The following is a 24,649-nucleotide window of genomic DNA, read 5'->3' as shown; positions in this document are numbered from 1 at the left end:
GAAAGGGACAGAGAAAGAGCAAAATACATTTGACAGACTTCAGCAAGCATTTTCAGGACAGATAAAGTGAATATTAAGTCAGACATAATAATGCTGGGACAGTTGTTTTTTTTATTGACTGGGATTTGATTGTGCACAATAAATCCAAGGGCATTTATAAGTAAATGGTGTACATTTTGATTGGTGTACATGTCGTTTTTAAAAACTAATACGTATTGTGTTTCCCTTCTAAAAAACCATGGTGCTCCTGTGTGAGATGCTGGAATCAAAGCAAAAAGCAATGATATAGGACGTCGGTCTAGCCCATGTTTACATATAAAAACCATTAAAACAGTGCAGACGGGTGAATGGTCCCTTAAAACTGTCTACTAGATAACATACACAAGATACAAATTCACCATGGTTTTGAGGCCAAAGTATACTTCGGTTGTCCACGTGGCGCTACGTGTCACGCACAGTCCGAATGTTTGATTTCGTTACATGCATGGTCCGCGCAGAACCCGATATTTCTAGACATGCAGAGAGTCCACATTTGTGCACGTGGTCTGCACATGTGACTGCCGTTGACTGTACTTAAAAGTATGTTAAAATAAGTCATTGTGCGAACGTTTTGAACGCGTCCGTATGGGGTTGTGGACAAAAGCATGTACTTTGAAAAGGTGAGCGCTCGACTGTGCTTGAGACGGAATGGCACATGGAAAAATTATACTGTATTAACGGATGAGCCAAAACATTATGGCAACCTCCCCAAAATGGTGTTGGTCCTCTGCATGTCGCCATAACAGTGCTGACCTGCCCGAAACATGGACTCTACAAGACCCCTGATGGTGTACATTGGAATCTGGCACCAAGACAGCTGTGGATCCTTCAAGTCCTGTAAGTTGTGAGGTAGAGCCGCCATGGATCGGACTTGTTGGTCCAGCACATCCCACAGATGCTTGATCGGATTGAGATCTGGGGATATTTGGAGGCCAGGGCAACACCTTGAACTCTTCATTATTTTCCTCAACCATTCCCATACAATGCATTTTTCCGTTGAAAGAGGCCACTGCCATCATGGAATACCACTGCAATGAAGGGGTGTATCAGGTCTGCAACAATGTTTAGGTAGGTGGCAGGTGTCAAACTGATTGGCCGGACCAGGTTTTCCCAGCAGAACTTTGCCCAGAGCATCACACTCCCTCCACTGGCGTGCCATCTTCCCATAGTTCATCCTGGTATAATCACTTTACCACGTAACCGGTGCACACGTACATGGCTGTCCATGTGATGTAAAAGAAAATAGGACTCATTGGACCAGGCGACCTTCTTCCACTTCTCCAAGGTCCAGTTCCGACTCTCGCGTGCCCATTGTAGAAGCTTTCAATGGTGGACAGGGGTCATCATGGGCACACTGACCGGTCTGCAGCTACACTGCCCCATACGCAGCACTGTGCCATGCACTGTGCATTGTGAGACATGCCTCCTGTAACATCAATAAAATGTTCTGTGACTTGTGCCACAGTAGACCTTCTGTCGGTTTGGACAAGACGGGATAGCCTTCATTGTCCTCACACATCGATGTGCCTTGGGCGCCCAAAACTCCAGTTTGTGGTTTGTTCCTCCTCGGACCACTGTCAGTAGGTACTCACCACTGCTGACTGGGAGGCCCACAAGCATCACTTGCCATTTTAGAGATGCTCTGACCCACTCGTCTGGCCATAAAAATATGGCTCTGTGTAAGTCGCTCAGGCCTTTATTCCTGATTATTTCTCCTGCATTCAACACGTTGACTACGAGAACTGATTGTTTGCTTACCATCTAATCTACCCAGACCTTGACATGTGGCTTTGTTAGGAGATGATTAACATTATTCGCTTCACCTTTGCAGTGGTCATAATGTTTTGGCTCATCAGTGTATCCCCAAGACTTTAGACACCAATTCAATCATGAAAAAGTTGTGGGTGATTACGTCAATGCTTGCTGAATCATGAGTAGTCACGTTTAAGATGCAGAGGGAAGGTAAACACTCACTCTCCTGCTGTTTGTACCGATGGAAGACCAGGATGCTGGATGCACTCTCCACACCCAGACTGAGACTCTCGGCGGGCAACTTTCCATATTTGTGAACCCTGAAGATCTCATGCTTCATGCCGACGCCGTAGATGTAGTCCTCAAACAGGTCAATTCGGAATGGCTGAGAAATTCCTGGAATGAAAACCAAATAGTTTGTGACATTAAATACTCAAGGCTGAAACTGTGAAGAGGGATCCAGATTCAAAAATGCAAATCAAAGGAGGAATGTAATTAATAAAATGCCTTAAAGCCAAAGACCAAGTGAAATTATTTCTTGTTTGTTTTTTCACTATAACTCAACCTATAAGATGCCTTCATTACAATAATGATGCCAAAGTCACATGGAATACTTTTATGATACTTTTATCATAAAAGTGAAACAGTGGGCTCAAACCCCAAGAGACCCAGTATAGCAGAATTGAATAGGATACACCAAATAAACAACACAATTTTTTATTAAAAATGATTTAAAAAAATACACACATATCAGTTGCTGACACTCTTATCTGCATCAAAAACATTTCGGTGGGAAAAAAATGCATATTGAATGCCACAACTTGCTAAACTTAAACAATAGTCACCTCAAATCAAAATACTCTTAAAACAAGATTTTTATAATCAGTGGCTTTCTAAAAAACACGACAAAGGAGAAAAATATTAAATATATCATCAGTATATATGCTTGGGCCCAGAGTTGGGTAAGTAACTTAAAAAAGCAATCCACTACAAATTACTAACTACTTCTATAAAATTATAATCAGATTACTTTACTGATTATTTTATTGGAAATGTAATTACATTACTAATTACTTTTAAGTAACTTGCTAAAACACTTGTCACAAACATAGATATTGTTTCCTGCTCAACATATTCAAAGTAATGTCTATTTTCTCCTTGTTCATTGTCGTACAATCTTTAGCAGTCATTATATATTTTTGAAATATTTGTAACACAGGTATTGAACTTTGAAGTAATCACTTTCATTGAAAGACAATTACTGTAATCTGAATACTATAATTTAAAATAAAATGTAATGCATTACAATCATTTTTTTGCCTAAAAGTAATTAGATTACACTAATCACTTTGTAATCTAATTACACCCAACCACTGCTTGGGTCTCTGAGGGTTAAAGTGAGTCACTATCAACTGCCCTTGTAATGAAAAGATGGACCGGAATATTCTTTAAAAAAAAATTGTTAAAGTCATATTGGTTTGGAACAATATGAGGGTGAGTAAATGATGGCAGAATTTTCATTTTTTGTTTGAACTATTCTTGTAAAATGTACAGACTTTCTCTTCTGGGAAAACGGACAAAAATACTGATGACTCATCCTGTACTAAAAAGATTTTTGTCCAATCAAATGCTCACTTGTATGAGAATGCCCCTCCCCCTAATACCATCTGCAACCGATTAGCAAGTAGCAACTCATGGTTCATGTTGTGACATAACTAAAGCCTATTGGCAATTTAAAAAGAGGGGAAAGCACTTCTATATAGTATGTCCCACCCAAATTTCCAGTTTCAATGGGAAAAATGTCAACACAGATAAGATAAATGGGCACATAAAGTGATTTCATGGAATCTTTATAAAGAGGGAATCTGAAAGGAAATGTGGTTAGGTGTAATTTTTGTCTCACAGAGAAAGAATATCTTCAGTCTAGCCTCTGCAGCTCTTCAAATCGTGGAACTGAGCTCTTGATGTTTGGAACACACTGGACGTGTATGAAAATGTGCTTGGAATAATCCTGACAAAGTCTTGTTATGGTGTGCTGGTTTGAGGAGCTGGAGACAGATTCTGAACATCACATAAACAAATCCAAAATTACCGTTTTGAATGCTGGCGGCCACCAGCGAATCAGAGCCATCAAAACGCACACTGCCGATCTGGGACAATTCGGAATCTGCCCAGTACAGTCGCTGGTTGTAATAGTCAATTGCAAGTCCTGCAAGAAAGAAAAGTGGAATTTTCAGCTTTAAATTTAAATATTCTTATTATGGACAAAATATTCATCTGGAATGACCTTGGGAATTCTTTGTGAGATGTTTTTGGTGCTTTGCATTTTAAGTGAAAGTGAGATACATTTTGGAAATCCTCCTAATTCTAGCATAACATATGGCAAACACTCCTTGTGATCATTTCTCTGTCACACAATTTAAACTAGAGACTGTTTAAAAACAGTGTAAGGCTGATTGATGTGCACAAAACTCACCGGTCGGCCTCCGTAAGTTACGCATCCAGTAGGATACGACGCAGCGATCCGTCCATGGCAGCCTCCTCTATGTGAGAGTGGTCACCAGTTACGGTCCAGTACACCATCCTATAAAATAATGGAGAAAATTATACGCACGTTACTTGGTAACATGACCAAGATAGTAGCTAGTTTTACATAGTTTCTACATGGTCAAAATGTGTCATTTTTGGTCCATAAATGGATTGTATGGAACCTCGATGTCTAGAAAGGTGAGTGATGACACTTACCCTCGTACAGGGTTAACAGTAATGGCGAAAGGTTCCCCGTCAATGTCTGTGATGAGCCGGGTACAGTTGGGACCCCCCAGCTGTCCCACATTGATGGAATATCGAAGTCGTCGCCAATGTGCCGTGTAGTAGCTGAACCAGTGCATTCGCGAATGATCTGTCCAGTACAGGTTCCCCGTTGCCCAGTCTGCCGAGATATCCCTGGGTCTCCTAAAGTCTGGACACTGCAAATGTAGAATGTTGTTTCAAAACACCCCTAGAAAGAATTTTTACCATGGTCGTTTTTGGCGAATTGCAATAGTCACTTAAGATAATGTTGATGATTGTGGTGGCCAACACCAAGTTACTGCAGTCATAGCAACAGTAAAATACTGTAGTAACTGTTATTGCGGCGGAAAATATGGTCACTGTTGAAAATTTTAAGGCATACAAGCAAAGGAAAAAAATCAAATGAAATATGTTAAGGGTTTTTATGCAATAGAGGCAGAGAAAACTATCGCCAAAATGAGGGACTCTTCAAAACATTTGACTCACAATGACTCCACTCTTTGATGTGATTGGACTCCTGTCCTGGAGATCTTTGTAAAAAATTCCACCAGGGTTAAACTGCGTGGCCCATACAAACTTGTGATGGTGAAAAAGGGCGGCCATGCCGATAATGCGGGCATTTTCTGAAATACGGGCAAGCTGAGTGTGTCCATGAGTCTGGTTGTACGGATAAACAAAACTCCGGATTTCAGTGTCATTGGCCACGTAGAGGACCTGATCCTCTGGCCCTGAAACAAAACAAAACAAAACAAAAATTATGGCTTTATTCTTAAAATATTACGATTTTAGTTAAGTAATGCTACATCTTTAATCAAATATTGTTACGATTTTATTTTCATAATATAATTTTTATTTTTTTATTTTATGTTACGATTTTATTCTCAGAATATTATGAGTTTAATTTCATAATGCTACAACTTTATTCTCAAAATATTACTATTTTAATTTCATAATGCTACAACTTTATTTTCATAATATTACAGATTAAATTTTGTAATGCTACGACTTTAATTGTCGTAATATTATAATTTCAATCTCACACTGCTGCAAATTTATTTTCGTAACATTACAATTTCAATCTTGTAATTCCACGGCTCTATTCCCAAAATATTGCGATTTTAATCAAGTAATGATAAAACTTTATTCTTTTGATATTAATATTTTTATCTCATATTGCTAGGCCTTTTTCTCATAATATTACAATTTTTATTTCGTAATGCTACGATTTTTATTGCTGTAAAATTATGATTTTAATCTCATAATGTTACAACTTTATTCTTGTAATATTACAATTTTAATCAAGCAATGCTACAAATGTATTCTCATAATACTACAATTTTTATATCATAATGCTACGCCTTTATTCTCTTAATATTACAATTGTAATTTTGTTATGCTATGACTTCATGGTCATAATATTATCATTTAAATCTCATACTGCTGCAACTTGAATTTTTTGAAACATTACAATTTTAATCTCACTATACTACAACTTTACTCTCATTGTATTACAGTTTTATTCTTGTTGTGATACTTTATTCGTTATTTGTTTTAGCATGTTTGTGCACAAATTTCATGCAATGTATCTAACAAATCAGAAGTTGAAATCTGAACTGTTTTGAATTAAGACAACTAAAAATCTTATTTATTTATAGACATATGGAACCGTACACAAATTTGATATTCTCAAAAACAATTATTTAAAAACAACAACAACAACAATAATTTCTATCACCTTTTGTGATACATTCCCCATCTATCTCCTTAAAGTTGTGGTCACAAGTGCACTTGAACGACCCCTTCGTGTTGGTGCAGTACTGCGAGCATGTCCCGAATTGCAGGCACTCGTTCACCTCTGAGGAGTGAGAAACATAATTCATCAACGACTCCCACACACTCACGAGTGACATTTTCACAACTGCTGCGGGGATGCCACTTTGTTTAGGCTGTTTGGCATTGCAGAAGATTTTTCTTTATCTGTGCTCTGTGTCTGCTGATTTTTAGATTTTTTATTTGGTTTACAGGGAGATGACCCTGAAGCGACCGTTAACATACCTCTAATGGGGTAAATTCAGAGCTGAAGCTGAATACAAAGAGACTTTTACATTGTAGGGTTCGTTTGAAAGATAAGCAGCAGGAATGCAATATGGGGAAAATCTAAGTAAATACTAGTTAATTGTAGCAAAACAGAATTTGTTATTTTAAGATGTATTATTTCATATATATATATTGTCTTTATTATATATTCTTTGAACATATTTTCTACCTTCACATTGCTTGGTCTTCCAGTTCCTCTGAAAGCCTTCTTTGCACTGACATATGGAAAGTGTTTTGGTATGGTTGCAAAATGAGTCATCGCCACACAAGTCCGCCCGTCCTTGGCATGCACCTTCTATAGAATCTGTGACTGAAAGCGGACACAAAAGATGATGAGCATATCTAAATGCACACACTAAATATTCCTTCTACAGAGAATTAGAAATACTTAAACTTGTTTTATTAAGCACACAACTGTGGACTTAAAGTGAAAGCATTTGCAGACACTGAAGTACAATATGGCATCACTTATACACGTTGAAGGAAATGAGGAAGTGAATGAAGGATTATGTGAAGATTTAGAGTTACAAAGATGATGAACAGAGCTGAGACGGGTTTGTATGATTGAAAGTGTACCAAGGTTATTATCAGAAACTAATGAAACTAAAAGACGAACAAAGTCGGAAAATAAAGATGAACACTAAACAAAGACAAAAAAAAATATATTATATATATTTTCATTTAACTAAATTAAGACAACTGCAAATAATCTGGATGATCTGATTTGATTAATCTCCCAGCATGCTTTATGGGGTAATTGGTATATACTGTGAAAGAGATGCCCAATTAATAATAATAATAACAACTCATTATTAACAAATTATTATTATTATTATTATTTTTATTTTGTAATTTTTCTCCTCAATTTGAAATGCCCAATTCCCAAGTCTTTTTTGTGGCATACTGACTTGCCTCAATCTGGGTGGTGGAGGACGAATCGAGACCATCAACCCACGCATCTTATCACGTGGCTTGTTTAGCGCTTTATCGCAGAGACATGGCGTGTGTGGAGGCTTCACGGCATCCACCGCAGCATCCACGCACAACTCGCCACGCGCCCCACCGAGAGCGAACCACATTAGAGCGACCATGAGGAAGTTACACCATGTGACTCCACCCTCCCTAGCAACAAGTTTTAGTTGCCTCAGCTTCTGAGACAGTTAATCCGCACATCTAATCACGTGGCTCGTTGTGCATGACACCGCAGAGACTCACAGCATGTGGAGGCTCATGCTACTCTCCGCAATAAACGCAGAACTTACCACACGCTGCATTGAGAGCGAGAACTCCTAATCACGACCACAAAGAGGTTAACCCATGTGACTTACCCTCCCTAGCCAACCAGGCCAAATTGGTTGCTTAGGAGACCTGCCTGGAGTCACTCAGCACACCCTGAATTCAAAATTGTGACTCCAGGTGTGGTAGTCAGCGTCAATACTCGCTGAGCTACCCAGGCCCCCACAACTTAAAATAATAAAAAAGTAAAATTTATACTAAAACAGCATAAAACTAAAATTAGTAATTTTACTAAAATATAAATTAAATAAAAACTATCACTTTATTTCACAGTGTACTTGTTATACATATTACATGTAATGACTATAGTAATAACATCAAATTATGTATAATTACAAGCAACTTACCCTAAACCAAACCATAAACCCAATCCTAAACCTATAGTACAGAAGTTGGCAACCTATGGCATGCGTGCCAGCATTGGCATGTGGTGGGATAATCACTGGCATGCCAGCAATGGTGAGAGAGGAGTAGACTATTTTATTTATATGAAATTTTGCACCTGCCTTCCAATCTACATCTTGGTGTAATCCTTTGACCAGGAAAATAAAAAATGGCACTCCATGTCTAAAAGGTTGCCGACCCATACTATAGTAAGTACATGTTGTTAATTAATATTACTCGTGTGTAATTAAACTGTAACAAGGACACTGCCAATTAAATTGTGTAACCAATTAAAATCTTTAAATGAAATAATTTTATATATAAATCCACAATGAACTAAATATAAAAACTACAATAACCCTGAACCCTGCCTTGAAATCAAGCCACAAACAGTTCGATTTTTGCCATTTCTGATAAACAAGCATGTTGTAATAGATGAACGGAATAATATGTGGATAAAAACTAAAACTAAATCTAGTCATTTTCTAAAGATATGAACGAAAAAACTAACTTCACTGAAATTGCAAATGTACATACATAGCAATATAATTATGAAACTAGACAGAATAACTCTGAAGCACACACTTACATGCCTTGCAGTCGCGCTCGTCCGAGCCGCCATCTTCGCAATCGTCAAAGTTATCGCACTGCAGTTCGGCCGGGATACAACGTTGGTTGGAACAAGAGAATTCGGTCTTTCCACATGGTTTTGTCCTCTTGACTACATCCACTATAAAAATGATAAAAGACAGATCGTCTGGAGAGGGAAAGAGAAAGACAAGTAAAAAGAGAAAGAATAAACATTTCCTACTCACCGCAGTCTTCTTCGTCAGAACTGTCGCCACATTCATTCACTGCGTTGCAAATTTGTTCTGATCGCAAACACACTCGGTCATTTCTACAGCGGAAAGGTCTATTTGGGGGACATGGCAACTTTCCTGGAGGACACACAGAAACCACAATTGGTAGAATTGTAATCTTTTTCCTTTTTGTGACCTTCACTGTGTCAAATGTACCGGTAGGTCAAGTGAGTTTGTGCGGCTGACCAGAAAAGCAATTTTTCAGACACACACACAAAAAAATCAACATGTACTACAGTTTAGGTGTACAGTGTCAGGTTTAATCGGAGTTCAGACTGCAAGTCAATGTGCCAAATTCAAATTTTCTGCTCAAATCTGGTTGTTTTCTGTTTTTGTAAGGTTGTTCGAAAGACCTTTGATTATAAATCAGACTGTGACATGGTCTGAACAATTGATGCTTCTCTACTGAGCCAACCACATCTCCCTTTCCTAGTATGATCATCATAATATCCAAAACTTTAATTATATTTTCTTATTATAAAATGAGTCACTGTTTAAAGCAAGCGTTGATACCTAATGCACCTAAAAATCGCTTGAGTTACAATCTGACTGTTAAGTCACTTTTTCCATTTCTCATGCACCACATACTGTAAGAAAGTGGCAAATATTTGAATTGAAAATGTCAGATTCAATGTGATTTTTTACAGCCATCCAACACAAAATCAGGTTTTGGCCACATTAGATTGCAGTATGGAGTTAGCCTGTGAGTCATGGTTGTCTGTTTTAGGCGTCAAACATTTAAACCTACCAAGCAAATGACCAAACAAACATACCACACATGTTTGAATCTTCATCTGAATTGTCCCCGCAGTCATCTTCACCATCACAAACCCAAACCAACAGCTTACACAACGTGTTGTTGCAAATGAACTCATCTGCACGGCACACCAACAAACCTACAAACACAAGACAGGACTTTTTTTCTTCTTCTTCTTTAAACTGTGCTAAATTTGAAAATGTTAAGTGTTCTTGAACTCTGGTAAGGTGCTGTATAAATGTAATATTATTATTATTATTTAACTAAATAATGGTCTCCTATTGGTGCTTTCACCTGTGTGTAGGCTATATTGATTTTATTTTCATTTATTTTTATGTTTGAATTTGTATTTATTATTCACTGCAAAATATGTGCTTAACATTTCACATTTTTCTTGACAGACAAATTAAAATTCTGTTTCATGCAGATATTAATATCTGAAATACCCGGAGAAACTGCAGTTAACAACATATTCCACAGTTAATGTAGCTTACAAATTCAGCTTCATCTGGTAAGAAAGAAAAATAATAAAATAATATGTTTTTAAATAATAATTGTATAATAATAATAATATTATTATTATTATATAGGGAAATACAATTCTGGAAATTATATATTTTTTCCTTTAATAAAATATCTATTAATTTAAAATAAAAATTATAATTTAAAATTCACTTAAAAAAATATATATATATATATATATATATATATATATATATATATATATATATATATTAAATGCAACAGGAAGTAGTAAAGTATTATGCCTTGATCCCACAATGGAAAAAAAAGAAACTAATGAAGAAGGTAACTCTGAATTTATATCTCGCAATTGCAACCTAAAATATACATTTTCAAATTTTCTGCAATTGTTACTATATCTTGAAATTGCGAGTATATATCATTAAATTGTGATATAAAGTGGCAATTTCGCGACATAATCTCAAAATTGCGTGATGTAAATTATAAAAAGTTGCAATTGCAATATTATAATACACTATTGCGAGTACTAAAGCCACAATTGTGAGATATAAATAATCAATTGCCTAATATAAACTTGCAATTGTTAGTTTATATCTAGCAATTTTAACCTAATATCTCGCAATAACAAAATACAAAACTTGAAACTTTTTTCCGCAGTTGTGACTATCTTGCAATTTCCAGTTTATATAATAAAATAGTGGAATAAGGTTGAAACTGCAAGAAATGAACTCAAAATTGTGTGATACAAATTCAAAAAATAGTCACAATTGTAAGTTTATATCTCAGAATAGCGACTTTATATCTTGTAATTGCAAGTTTATATTACACAATTTCAAGTAATTAAGTCACAATTGTGAGATATAAAGTACACATAATGCCTGATATAAACTCACAATTGTTAATTTATATAAGGCAATTGCTACTTTATATAACACAGTTTTGACTTGAAATCTTGCAAATACGAGTTATAAAGTCAGAATTAATTCTGCTATTTTCTATACTATGGCGGGATCTGACTTCCATTGGAAAGATTTGTAGCAAATTTTTGAAACTATCCTCACAAGAAAACCAAAACGACAGCACTGTTGCATGATTCCTTAGTGTTGTATGCATCCATGTAACTCAGAAAAGATCAAAGGGTGTCCGATTTCACAAATACACCTGGGTGTAAGGAATGGAGTACGGCAGGGGGGGCTTTTGTCTCCGGCACTGTTTAACTTATATATGGATAATCTCTCAAAGCAGTTGGGGATATGTAAGACGGGATGTGTAATAGGGAACACTCTGTTAAACCACCTGATGTACGCAGATGATTTAGTTGTTATGTCCCCCAGTACTGTTGGGTTCCATCAGTTGTTGGATATATGCTCCAAGTATGGGGGTGAGTTTGATGTACAGTACAGTGCAAGGAAGAGTGTTGCGTTGGTTTGTAGGACTAGAGAAGATCAGAAGCTGCACTTTCCTATGTTTTACCTGTCAGGGCAATGTATCTGTGTATCTAACTGTACAAAATATCTTGGGCATATCATTACTGACAAGATGGAAGATGATGCTGACATGTATAGGCAAAGACGAATGTTGTATGTACAAGCGAACATGTTAGTCAGGAAATTTCATTACTGCTCTGATGATGTGAAAGTGCACTTGTTTCGTGCTTACTGTACCCCTATGTATGCCACCCCATTATGGGTCAACTACAGAAAGGAGACCATGCGTAAACTGCAGGTAGCATATAATGATTGTCTGAGGATACTGCTGAAGAAGCCCAGGAGCAGCAGTGCAAGTAAGCTTTTTGTGACTTGAGGCTAAGCTGTTTACAGGCCCTCTTGAGGAACCTAATGTTTAAGTTTATGGGTCGACTTGATGAGTCAAGAAACTATATTATAGTAAGGCTCACAAGTCCCAGGTGTAGCTCGGTCCGATATCAATCACACCTATGGAAGCATTGGTATGAGTGCCTTTTAAGATTTTTGTGAAAAAGGGTGTATTGTATATGTTTATGTAATTTTTTTATTTTTTTTTATTTCTCTCTCTTTTTTTTGTGATGTATGTCCTGTTGTTGGGCCTAGAGCCTGTAATAAAGTTTAAAGTAAGCCAAAACAGAGCAGAGAATTGAGCTCTCCAAATAATTCAAGTCAATACACATCTATTGACTCAGAGCTGTCTGAAATGAACAAGAAAATGAGACTAGAAGTCTTATGAAATTTGATATAACTACAATGACATTTAGGAGGGCAGAAAAACAAATAAATAAATAAATAAAAATAAGCCCCTTTGAAATGGGGCTTCATCTTTGATGCAAACACTTCCAAAGAGCCGCAGGTGTGCGGTGGCTGACGTTGTCCTCACACCAATATCAACAACAGCAATTTTTCAAAACACTGAAATTAGGCCTTTCATGTACTTGGTTGTCAGATATCAAGTGGCAACACGGAACCTTTCATCCTCGTCAATTTTCACAAATATTCGGGATATTACTTCTCTCATGTGGTTGGGGATTTTTTTTGGATCCTTGCCTCACACAGCTCGGCTGATCCACCATAATTTATTCTCGTGATGAGGGACTGGGAATCCTGTTCTAAAATCCCTAAAGTCTGTCATGGGTTGCAACTGAAATTTGAAGAGATTGGCAAAAAAAACATCAGCAAGTCGCTGGAATATACAGTACAAGTCTGTCACTTTGGTTTGTATTGCTGATTTTGGGTCGTACAGCTGATGTAAAAATTATATTGAATTTACATATTATTTGCGGATTATTTTGCAATCATACAGTGGCATACACAACTATGGGGGTCTAAACATGGATGGATGGATGATGGATGGATGGATAGATGGATACCAACAGCAGTCATACTTCGGATCACTCCAAGAGATTTAGACGTCCTCAGGACGACTTCAAAGCTGTTGTGGGTTTAGTAGCTACTTTTAGCATTAAAATGCTTGTGTCATTCATGAGAATTCAGTGATTCACCCCTAATTTTTGAGTTGCTCCTAAATTTATGAGTTAGGAGCTACTTTTAGCCTTAAGATTTTTTGTAAATAAGGGCCCAGGTCTCATACAATCATGTTACAATAACACATTTTTTGCTAAATTCTTTTTACGTGGCTTGTTGTATATCGTGACAGATTCCTGGTTAAAAAAAAACACACAAAAAAAACACTAGAGGCTCTACAACAACTAATTTTTTTTTTTACACTAATCATGAGTAAAAGAGCACAATATCAGTTCATAAACACTTATTGTCATGTTCCTTACAAAATGCTGTCTTATAACATCTAAACACTTTTACTATAGCGCATGACTTGTAAGGCGATACATTTTAATGCTGGCATTATATAACCAACTACATTAACCAGCTTTTTTGTATGCCATGAAATTGTGCGGTAGCTCAACTGATTGAGTCTCACACATGCAATGCAAACAACTGGTGTACGAATCCTGAAGATCACGCAAGTCGACACGTGACCCAGAAGTGTCATAGAACAACCACAACTTTACGTGGTTGCTTCAGCATTCCCGTTTTCATTTCACATTTGCTTTTATGACACTATCGGTTAGGTTTATGTTTAAGGTTTAGGGTAGGAAGGTAGGTTTTGTTGAATTAATCTCTTTTTAGAGATTTCCTGCTTCAGTGGCATGCCAAAAATGAAATGCTTTTAACTCTAAAAAACTAAAAACAAAGAGGATCAATTGTTTGAAATCATTTAAAAAAAATGTTTTTAAATAATTAATGATATAGATGGGGGTATTCAATTAAAGTTTCAAGCGGTCCAGTCTCTACATTTGTGAATCCCAGCAAAGGTCTGGAAAATAATAACTTGCACAGTTTCAGTAGTCAGTATGGCTTTAAAATTAATATTATTATTTTTTGGGGGGAAATAGTTATTATAACTTTCCACGCTGGCAGCAATAGTACTGTGTAAAATTAAAAAATTAAAAAATGAAAGTCAAATTAGTCTCTTCAAAGCAGAGATGAGAACACTGGTTATATATATATTAATGTTACAAGATAAGATCAACATTTGTTTTCTAGCTGGGTGAATATTTTTACATTCTGAATATTTATTTTTAAATATTTTTACATTCAGATACCTTTGTATGGGACATAGGATAACTTTTGATTGAGAAAATATTGGTTGTATGGCGGTTCAGGGGTAACCCCTGAGAAAAAAAAAATGGAAAATGTAAAAGTCTGAATGGACCATTCCGCTAATTGGTGACCACTGATGTAGATTATGATATATTGCGAGACTCTCAGCCTAAGAAACTGTAGAAAAATCACAAAAAAACTTGAGCCAAAAATATTTTTTGACATTATATATCTCAGGGGGTAAATACGGTAGCTCCGAAAAACTACTTTTGTTTTGTTCCCAATAATGCCAACTGATTAACTGCTATGTGCTGCAAAGCAATCAAAAGTTAGTAGCATTTAAAATATAATTTATCCTAGTGTCCAAAAATGTCTCAAAGTGTCCAAAAGCCTCTCCAAACAAATAAACCACAATAATTGTACATAAGATCTCATTTCACATGCAAATACAATACTGACTAAAGGTATGCTCTCTCTCTATAGCATGCAGGCATGAGTAACGAGATCTCATTCAGTTCCGTTCTGTGTCATGTACTTGGCACAATCACATGGAGGCCATTTGTAATTAAAGTGAACAATCCTCTCTGCCCATATTTGGATGACTACCACATCTGGTTGCAGTGATCTGAATCCTAATTCGATTGGTTTATCATTCCATGACACTGGACAATGTACTACATCATTCCTGATGATGTAATCTGATCCATGTGTTTTTAGGTCACGTGTGCACGTTGTGCATTGTGTGTATTATCTAATGATTTATGCATCCTATTATGCTGTGTGGGCTCATTTTAACAGGAATCCCCTCCTTAAAGTAATGTTATGTGACATTTTGTTCTTTATATTTTTATTTTTACTTAATAGACAATTAACATTTAAAACCTTATCTGAAAGATTATCTAACATTTAGCACCATAGAGTAGACATTTTACCTCAGAATTGTCACGCAATTTTCATGAGATCAGGCTGGAAATGTCATAACTGAAAAATGTAAAGCCTAATTCAATGATTATATTTAATGTTATTAATTTACTAAATGTGAATTAAATGAGCAGTTATAAGCAACCTACTTGTGATTTAAAATGTATGTTTTAGTTGAAATGTGTACCTATTTTATGCAAATGTATTTATGCATATTTTTGAGTTTACAAATATCAATTGTGCAATGAATCCTATAACATATACATATAAAAATTGCTTAGTAAAGTTACTAATGTAATAGTGATATAGTTTTATATAGCAATGTAATAACAGGTATAACAGATATAGTACTGTACCCTGATCACAGTTGTCTTCATCACTTTGATCCAGGCAGTCAAAGACTCTGTCACACCTCCAGCGAGCGGGAATGCAATGTGCTCTATTTCGACACAGGAACTCATCCTCCTTACACTCCCGGATACAATCCACCTGCTCGCACACAAAACAAAACACCTATTCAGACAAAAAGTTTAATAAAAACAACCTTTTTTTTGTTGCTGTAACCTTAATTAATGTTAAAGCAATCCCTACAGGATCCAACTTTGCCTTGTTGTCTTGTAAACAAAATTCACAACAGCACTGGCTCAAACCTTCTTTCAACAGCGCTGCTAAACGATTGGTTGAATTAGGAGGCATGTCCCCTTTAGCAATGACCTTTAGCCTTTTTCAGCAGTTGAAATTGCTTTTTATATATAAAGCATGGGTAAGAAATAGAGTCTGGACTCTCTAGGGACCGTTGAGAAAAAGGTCTGTTTTAATAGTCCTTGTTAGGACAGGCAAACTCAGTTGAACTATTGACACTACATTATGAGTAAGGGTGTAATTAAACCATAGTCCCTGGTGAAAAGACTTTAGCATTGAGGAAACAGCCTGGTAATGTTCCATCAAAGACAACAGAGCAATGCCAAGTGTTGTTTTATTATGCTTAAATGGATACTACACCTATACTTCACTACATTCTGCTGTTCATCACTGGTATGACATTCTTTCTTCCGTGGAACAACAAAAGGAGATATTCGCAGCCTCAGTCACAATTCCTTTCCATAGTTTGGAAAAAAGATGCAAGTTGACAGAAGCTGTCATTTTGCCTTTTTGAAGAAAGTTATAAGGATTTGAAATATTTTTCCACATTTTATGACAAATTTCCAACCTGGTCTAATGACAAGTCGTAACAATAGTACGAGATGGCAAAATTGCAAGAAATCATACAAATTGGCTCTTACAAAAATGCAAGACTTTTACTTTCAAATTTGTACCCTTCACTTCAAAATGTAATGCCTGTATTGGATCAATTTGTTTGGTTTCTAAGGGAATAAATCGTGTCTTTTATCTTATGATTTCGTGTAAAAAATAATTACGTATCGTCACAAGATTTTATTTTTCAATAAAATATTGAAAGATTAAAAAAAACTCCACTGCAAAACTATTTTATATGTTAGCTTAGCTGTGAGATAGACATCTGAATTGAGTGTGACAAAAGAATGATGAAAGAATGGATGTTGCAATATAGTAAATAGTAAAAAACGAATCGGTTACTAACGTAACCTCGGTTCTCTCTAGATGAGGGAACGAGTATTGCGTAAGCTAGCTTACGCTACGGGAAAGATTCATCTTTTCTGAGATATTGAAGCCAAAAAATTATCCTTAATTTTGTATCCATTGTCAGCGCAGTCGCGGCAGCTGCAGACCTTGGCGGGCTAGCTAGCGAGCTCATTGGTTGCTCTGCGGCAACTGCTGCAGCCTATAGAGCGAGCTTGGGCGAACTCGCATCCAATGAGAGGCGTCCGGCGCTCACTGCATCAAAGCCCGCCAAAAGGGCGTGACTAGAGTGCATATAAGCGTAGTTCAGTAGGCTGGAACCCTGGTTTTCATTGAATGAAGCGAAAAATGGCTGGTAAGCGACGCGGCGATTACGCAATACTCGTTCCCTCATCTAGAGAACGAGGTTACGTTAGTAACCGATTAGTTCTCTTCACGAGAGGTTCTCTCGTATTGCGTAAGCTAGCTACGCTCACGGGAACCCTTTGTCAGCGCCGTCGCGCTCAAGCATCCGCTGCATGAGCCCCAGGGAATTAAGGGGGACCGGGGGAGCCCTTGTGAGTGGGGAATTAATATTTGGCCGGCAAGAGTGCGGGCCAGTGTGTGTGTAGTACATAAGCACATAGACAGAGCGGCGGTGCCGGTCTGTGTGGACTGTGTCCCATTAATGCAGCTCACCAGGGGAGCTGTAGCGTGATAAACCGCTAGCAGTTTAGCCTGCAGAGCGGGTACTTCCAGATTGTAAAATCTGACAAAGGTGGAGGAAGCCCAACCGGCTGCCACACATATGTCGTGAATGGAAATCCCGCTGGACCATGCCCACGAGGAGGCCATGCCTCTAGTGGAGTGAGCCTTAATGCCTAGCGGGCATGGTAGGTCTTTTGACGCGTCTGCGGCAGCAATAGCGTCCACTATCCATCTGGACAGTGTCTGTTTCGAGGCAGCGAGACCTTTGGTGCGCCCTCGAGCGAAGCGAAAAGCTGCTCGGAGCTTCTGAAAGATCGCGGGCGCGCAGTATACTAATCTCAGTGCTCTGACTGGGCAAAGGAGATTGGCGTCGCGTTCGCTATCAGATGCTGGTAGCGCCGACAAGGAAATGATCTGTGCTCTGAAAGGAGTACCGACCACCTTAGGGGCGTAGCCGTGTCTAGGCTTTAAAATGACCTTGGAGTCACTTGGTCCAAACTCAAGACACGCAGCGCTGACAGATAGCGCGTGAAGGTCTCCCACCCGTTTAACTGATGATAGGGCAGTTAGAAAAGCGGTTTTAAGTGAGAGGTGTTTCACATCCACGGATTGAAGCGGTTCGAAAGGGGGCTTTCATAGCTCGAGAACTATAGAAAGGTCCCAGATAGGAACCGATGGAGGCGCGGAGGGTTCATCCTTCTAGCTCCCCTGAGGAAGCGGATGACCAGCTCGTTTTTACCCTGTGACTGGCCGTGCAGGGGTTCAGCGAGCGCCCGCGACGGCCGCCACGCATACTTTGGCGTGGATGGGGATCTGCCCTTATCCAGCAGCTCTTGTAAAAACCACGAGCAGCGGCGACACCCACATGTCCGTGGGTCCAGGTCTCTGTCGGTGCACCATTTTGAAAACACAGACCATTTTGGCGCATAGAGTCTTCTCGTGGAGGGGCTCTGGCGTGTATGATGGTGTTTATTACTCCTTCTGGCAAAGCGGCGGGTAGTCGTTGATCACCCAGCGTGTAGCGCCCAGCGCTCTGGGTGGGGATGCCAGATCGTTCCGCGAGCTTGCGAGAGGAGATCTGCTCTCACTGGGATGGGCCGCGGTGCTGTCAGTGACAGCTGCGTAAGCTCCGGGAACCATGTTTGATTCTCCCAGCGGGGCTATGAGGAGCACCGGTGGCGCGTTTCCCTGATCCTCTGCATTACCTGTGGCAATAGCGAGGCGGGAGGGAAGCGTAAAGCGGCGGTTGGGCCAGTCCTGGGCCAGCGCGTCCTCGCTTCGAGAAAAATATTGGGCAGTGAGAGTTCTCTTCTGGCGCAAAGAGGTCTATCTCTGCTCTGCCGAATATCGCCATAGCGTCTGGACTGTTTGAGCGTGCAGGGACCATTCCCTGGGGAATATTGTCTCTGGACAGTCTGTCTGGGCCGTCGTTCAGGTGGCCTGGCACGTCGCGTCGCCCTCAGCGGCGCAGGTGGCGCTGGGACCAACTCAGTATGCGTTTCGTCAGATGGAAGAGGTTCCTGGATCTGACACCGCCCTGGCGGTTTAGATAGGATACCACAGACCTGTTGTCGAGCGGACCAGGGCGTGGTGACCCTGAATGATCGGGAGGAAGCGCCGCGGCGTACTCGACCGCTATCATTTCCAGACAATTTATGTGAAGGAGCTTTTCCTGAACTGACCATAGGCCAAAAACCGGAGAGCCCTCGCGGACGCGCCCCAACCCGTGTTGGGCAGCGTCTGTCGAGATGACTTTCGGCGAGATACAGCTCCCATCATCACTCCCGCTGATACCACTCGGCCACTGTCCAGGGCTGCAGAGCTGAAATACAGGTCTGAGTCACTCTGATTGGCTGGCGGCCTGTGGCCCAAGCCCGGCGAGGCGCGGTGTTTAGCCAATGCTGAAGCGGGCATCGCGCAGTAAACCCAGTTGAAGTACTGCTGCGGCTGAGGCCATGTAGCCTAGCACTCTCTGAAACTTCTTCAGAGGTGTGAGGCTGTTCATCTGAAATGGCGCGGCTAGTAAGCTGCACCGCAGCGTGCTGTGTAGATAAGCGAGCCGTCATTGCCACTGAGTCTAGTTCTATTCCAAGGAAGGAAATTATCTGACTGGGCTGTAGTGAGCTCTTGGTCCAATTGACTGCAAGGCCCAAACTGTTCAGATGACTGAGGAGAACTGTCCTGTGAGACAGAAGCTCCGTATGTGATTGTGCCAAAATCAGCCAATCGTCCAAATAGTTCAGAATTCGCAAACCCTGACTCCGCGGGAGTGCGGCGCCAGCGTCCATGCACCGTGAAAGTACGAGGTGCTAAGGACAGGCGAGCGGAAGGGCGGTGTATTGATAAACCTGGCCGTCGGCGAATCTCAAGAATGGCCTGTGACGGGGATTTATCTGAATCTGAAAGTATGCATCTTTCAGATCGAGAGAAATAAACCAGTCCCCTGGCGCACATCGCTGAGGAGTTTGCTGGTTGTAAGCATTTTGAGCGGTCTTTTTGCAAGCGCTTTGTTCAAAACCCTGAGATCTAATATTGGTCTGAGGCGCCGTCTTTCTTGGGGACAAGAAAATAGCGGCTGTAAAACCCGACTTCAGCTCAGGGAGGCGACACTCTCTATGGCCCTTTTGCACAGAAGGTTTGCTATTTCTGAGCGAAGCATGCACACTGCTTCCGTGTTCACAGTAGTTTCGAGCAGCTCTGAAGCGAGGAGGGCGGCGATCGAACTGTAGCAAATAGCCCTGTTTTATTGTGCTTAACACCCATTCGGATATCCCTGGAATATCTTCCCACGCTTTGAAGCGTAATGTTAGAGGGTGAGTGGCCAAATCGCTCTGATTGCCGCACACAGCGCTGAACAGAATGTGTGGCGGCTTACTGTGCTTATGCTGGACTGCTCGCGAGACAGCATGGACAGGCTGTTCTGTGAGTGACTTCCGATTGAGGTGAATGGGGAAAGAGTCACGTCTGTTAAGTGATACGCAAGCATAGTCACGGGCACGGGACTTACATACAGAAAGTGTTTGCTGGCCGTGTGACAGAGCGGGCAGAGAATGGCAGCGCGTATTCGTGGCGCATTTATTGACTCTAACACTCGAGTGGTTAGTAACGCTTTTGAGTGTGCTCTGATGGGGACACGGGCGTGTAATGCTTGTGTGTAGAGGTGAACACTGGATTGTGGGCACATTTTCTACACATAAGGCTGGTAGTGTGACAGAGCTGCCAGAGAATGGAGCGCCGCGGTTAGGTAGTGCGTTTATTAACCCTAACACTCGGCGGTTCGTAACCGCTTTATGTGAGTGTGCCGTGATAGAGCCACGGGATGTGTAATGCTTGTGTGTAGGGGTGAACACTGGATTGTGGGCACATTTTCTACACATAAGACATGTTTGCTCTCTGGTATGGACACGGGATGTGTAATGCTTGTGTGTAGAGGTGAACACTGGGTTGTGGGCACATTTTCTACACATATGGCATGCTTGCTCTTTACCAGATTTATTTGGGTCGCCGTGAAAGCGGCGTTTGGCGCAGGCAAGCGAGCGTTAACACCGGCTTGTTGGCTGCTGAATCTACCACTGTAGTAGCCTGAAGGAAGGGGACTGACAGGGGCGAAGCTTTGACGGTGGTCCGGCGCGGCGGGACTGATCCGTCGTTTTGTCAACAAAGCTAGGAGGACTTCGGTTGTTCAGGTTTCAGCGCAATTCTAGTCCGAGGCCCAGCGGGGGTGGCGGCGTCTGCGCTGGCGGCTGTCTGAAGCGGCTGTGAGCTCGAGGGCGGCCTGCAGAGGAGCTAAGCGTGACGAGGCAGAAAGAGATTCATGGCTTGTGTGGCTTTTTGGACCTCTGAAAACCGGTCAATGATACCACTCACAGCGGAGCCGAAGAGACCGGATGGAGAGGCGGTGCGTTGAGGAACGTAGAGCGCTCTGCTTCTCCCATGTCGGCTAGCGTTAGCCACAGATGTCTCTCGGTCACAGTCAGCGCGGCCATGCACTTCCCTATAGCTTGGGCTGCAGCTTTGGTAGCGCGAGGGCGAGGTCCGTAGCACTCCGTATGTCTGCAACCGCCTCTGGATGCCTGCTTTCCTCATCCCACTCCCGCAGAAGGTCCGCTTGGAGGATCTGTAGGACGGCCATAGAGTGCAGAGCAGATGCAGCTTGGCCGGCGCGGAATAGGCGGCCAACACAGGCGGAAGTTGTTCTGCAGGCCTTAGGCGGGAGCACTGGTTTAGACCGCCATCTCGCGGAGGCGGGCAAAGGTGTGCTGCTACCGCATCCTCGACCGGAGGGATGGAAGCGTAGCCCTTCTCAGTGGCGCCGTCCACGAAGCAAGAGAGGTGGAGGCGTGGGATCGGACCCTGGCCGAGAAAGCGCGTTCCATGATTTGGAAAGCTCGGCGTGGAGTTCCGGCAGGAAGGGAGCGGCCCGGGTAGCGGGTGCTGCTGTGGCGGCTCTGTGAAAGCAGCCGTCAAGTCTGTTGGGTGCCTGCTCAAGGGCGGTGACCACTCGAGCCGAGGCGGTCGGCGGCCTGTGTGAGGAGCGTGTTAGTTCCCCTCGACTCGGCGCGGGTCCTGCTGGATTCCTGGGCGAGGAGGAGGCGTGTGAGCCTGACCACTCCTCGCTGTCGAAGCCATGATGGAACAGCCCTTATCCTCCGCTTCTTAGTCCGAGATGGCAGCAGAGCAGCCGCTCGGCGGCAACTGCTGGCGTCCGGGTGGGCGGGGAGGGTGAAGGCGATGCTTTCGAGGGATGGGCTCCGGCGAGGCAATCGCTTCTACCACTGTTTCCGGCAGCCTTTGAGGCGGCGCTTTTTCTCTGCGGCTGAGCGGAAGCGGCGGCTTCGGTCCTGAGCGCTCGAGTCGAGCCCGCAGGGTCGACATCGGCAGCTCCTCGCAGAGATCGCATCCGCCTGGCCGGGCGAGCTCTGCATGCCCCAGTCCCAGGCAGAGGCGCCAGATGATGTGGCGGTCTCCGGTGCTGAAGGAGGCGGCATGAGGCGCAAGTGGGCGAGGCATCTTAAAAAGACGCTTCGTACTCTTTTGTGAAGTTCTTTAAGAACTAGCTTGCTTTTAAAAGGATACGTCGCCGGATGGCGTAGCTCGCAGGACGGCTGAAGGTGGCGAAGACGGCCGGCTTCTTCGGCGCTGTCCACGCTTGCTTGATGCCCCTCGAGCGGCGGCGGCTTCGGTTCAGTGATCGCGAAGAGCTTCGCTGAAGAGATGAAAATCAGGGTTCCAGCCTACTGAACTACGCTTATATGCACTCTAGTCACGCCCTTTTTGGCGGGCTTTGATGCAGTGAGCGCGGACGCCTCTCATTGGATCGCGAGTTCGCCCAAGCTCGTCTATAGGCTGCAGCAGTTGCCGCAGAGCAACCAATGAGCTCGCTAGCTAGCCCGCTCAAGGTCTGCAGCTGCCGCACTGCGTTGACAATGGATACAAAATTAAGGATAATTTTTTGGCTTCAATATCTCAGAAAAGATGAATCTTTCCCGTAGCGTAAGCTAGCTTACGCAATACGAGAGAACCTCTCGTAAGAGAACTATAGATTTTCGATTTCTAAACTAAATCACACCTTACATTCTTTTAATGAATCAGTCAAAACATTTCACAAATCATCAATTTGTGTTATGAGTATTTGTGTTATGAGGTTTGTGAGATTTAAATCAGTATACTTTCTGACTGGTTGTTAAAGAAACACATTTATGGAGGGTGGGATTAGATTTCTTTGAAGCACTGAACATAACTTTTCAAGTATTGAACAAAAATATATATTGAGAGATAATAAAAACTGCCATTTTCATTTAGACCTTGTCCACACTAATTTGTTTTCATTTCAAAGTGTCCTGGTTACTTTCATAACCTCTGTATGGAGGGAATGAGATGTTGTGTCGATGTAGTGACACTAGGGGTCGCCCTTGGGAGCCCCAAACACCACTGATCTTTGAGAAAAGGCCAATGGGAATTGGCGAGTGGAATTTGCATGCAGGGGAGTTTCATGTTCTCCTCTGCTCTCACTACCCTGGATATACAGGTATAAATGGAGCTGGCTTGCAACCACTCATTCTGAAAAATAGCCCCACCGTCGAGGGTAGTGAGAGCAGAGGAGCATATGAAACGGGTCCAGGCAGTGAAAGGAGCCCTCCACAATCTTGTGAGCGCATCATGCACCTCAATGTAGAAAGGAACTAGGGTGGGGCGTGGCCGTGAACGGCGCTCTAGGCCCAGGAAACAGCCTGTGACTGGGCGACTGCACCCAAGGGTGGGAGCCCAGCCAAGTCTTTGACGTCGGACTGGACAAGCCCACTCTCCGATGCTGCGATCGAGAGCTCATCATCTTCACAAGCACCGAATGAGATCGCAAACTCGCCCTGAGACGAGCTGGCAGTCTCATCCCAGTACTCGAATGGAGCACAGGAGTGTACTGGGGATGGGGAATGGGAGGTCTGTGGGGGTTTCCCAGCGGAGAAGCTCCCATTAAGGTCCCCAAATCGCCCCCAGTGCTAACCGCCTCAGCCTCATACCCGTAGGTAGAAGGACCGTGGTGGGGAGCCCTCTGATGAAGGAAAGCCATGACTGCATGTTGACATGGTCATGTTCTTGCAATGAGGTCATGACCCATCCACGAAAGATGTCTCCATGTGGGCAGCACCCAATCATGGCCGTCAGAAGCGGAGAGGTAGCGACCACAACCAGTAATAATAAACAGATGGAAAGGCATCTTTAAAAAGATGCTCTGGTAGTGCCACTCTTTTAGTTGGAAAATACTGTATACTCTTTTATTAGGAAGAATAAACTCTTTTAGCTGCTGAAGTGATTGAAGGGCATTTTCTGCACATCACTGGTGCAAGAGGGGGAGAAAGCTTTGCTTGCTTTCAGAGTTGAATGGATTCGGC

At 41.7% G+C, this 24,649-nt stretch overlaps 1 pseudogene; it reads right to left on the bottom strand.

Moving 5' to 3' along the window:
* The window catches only part of LOC127641003 (low-density lipoprotein receptor-related protein 1B-like), a 303,445-nt pseudogene that overhangs the window by 20,842 nt on the left and 257,954 nt on the right, over positions 1–24,649 (bottom strand).

Source organism: Xyrauchen texanus, chromosome 50 (genome assembly GCF_025860055.1).
Source record: "Xyrauchen texanus isolate HMW12.3.18 chromosome 50, RBS_HiC_50CHRs, whole genome shotgun sequence".
Classification (NCBI taxonomy): domain Eukaryota; kingdom Metazoa; phylum Chordata; class Actinopteri; order Cypriniformes; family Catostomidae; genus Xyrauchen; species Xyrauchen texanus.
The sequence above is the reverse complement of the archived record's forward strand: the minus strand, read 5'-3'. Positions and strand labels throughout refer to the sequence as shown.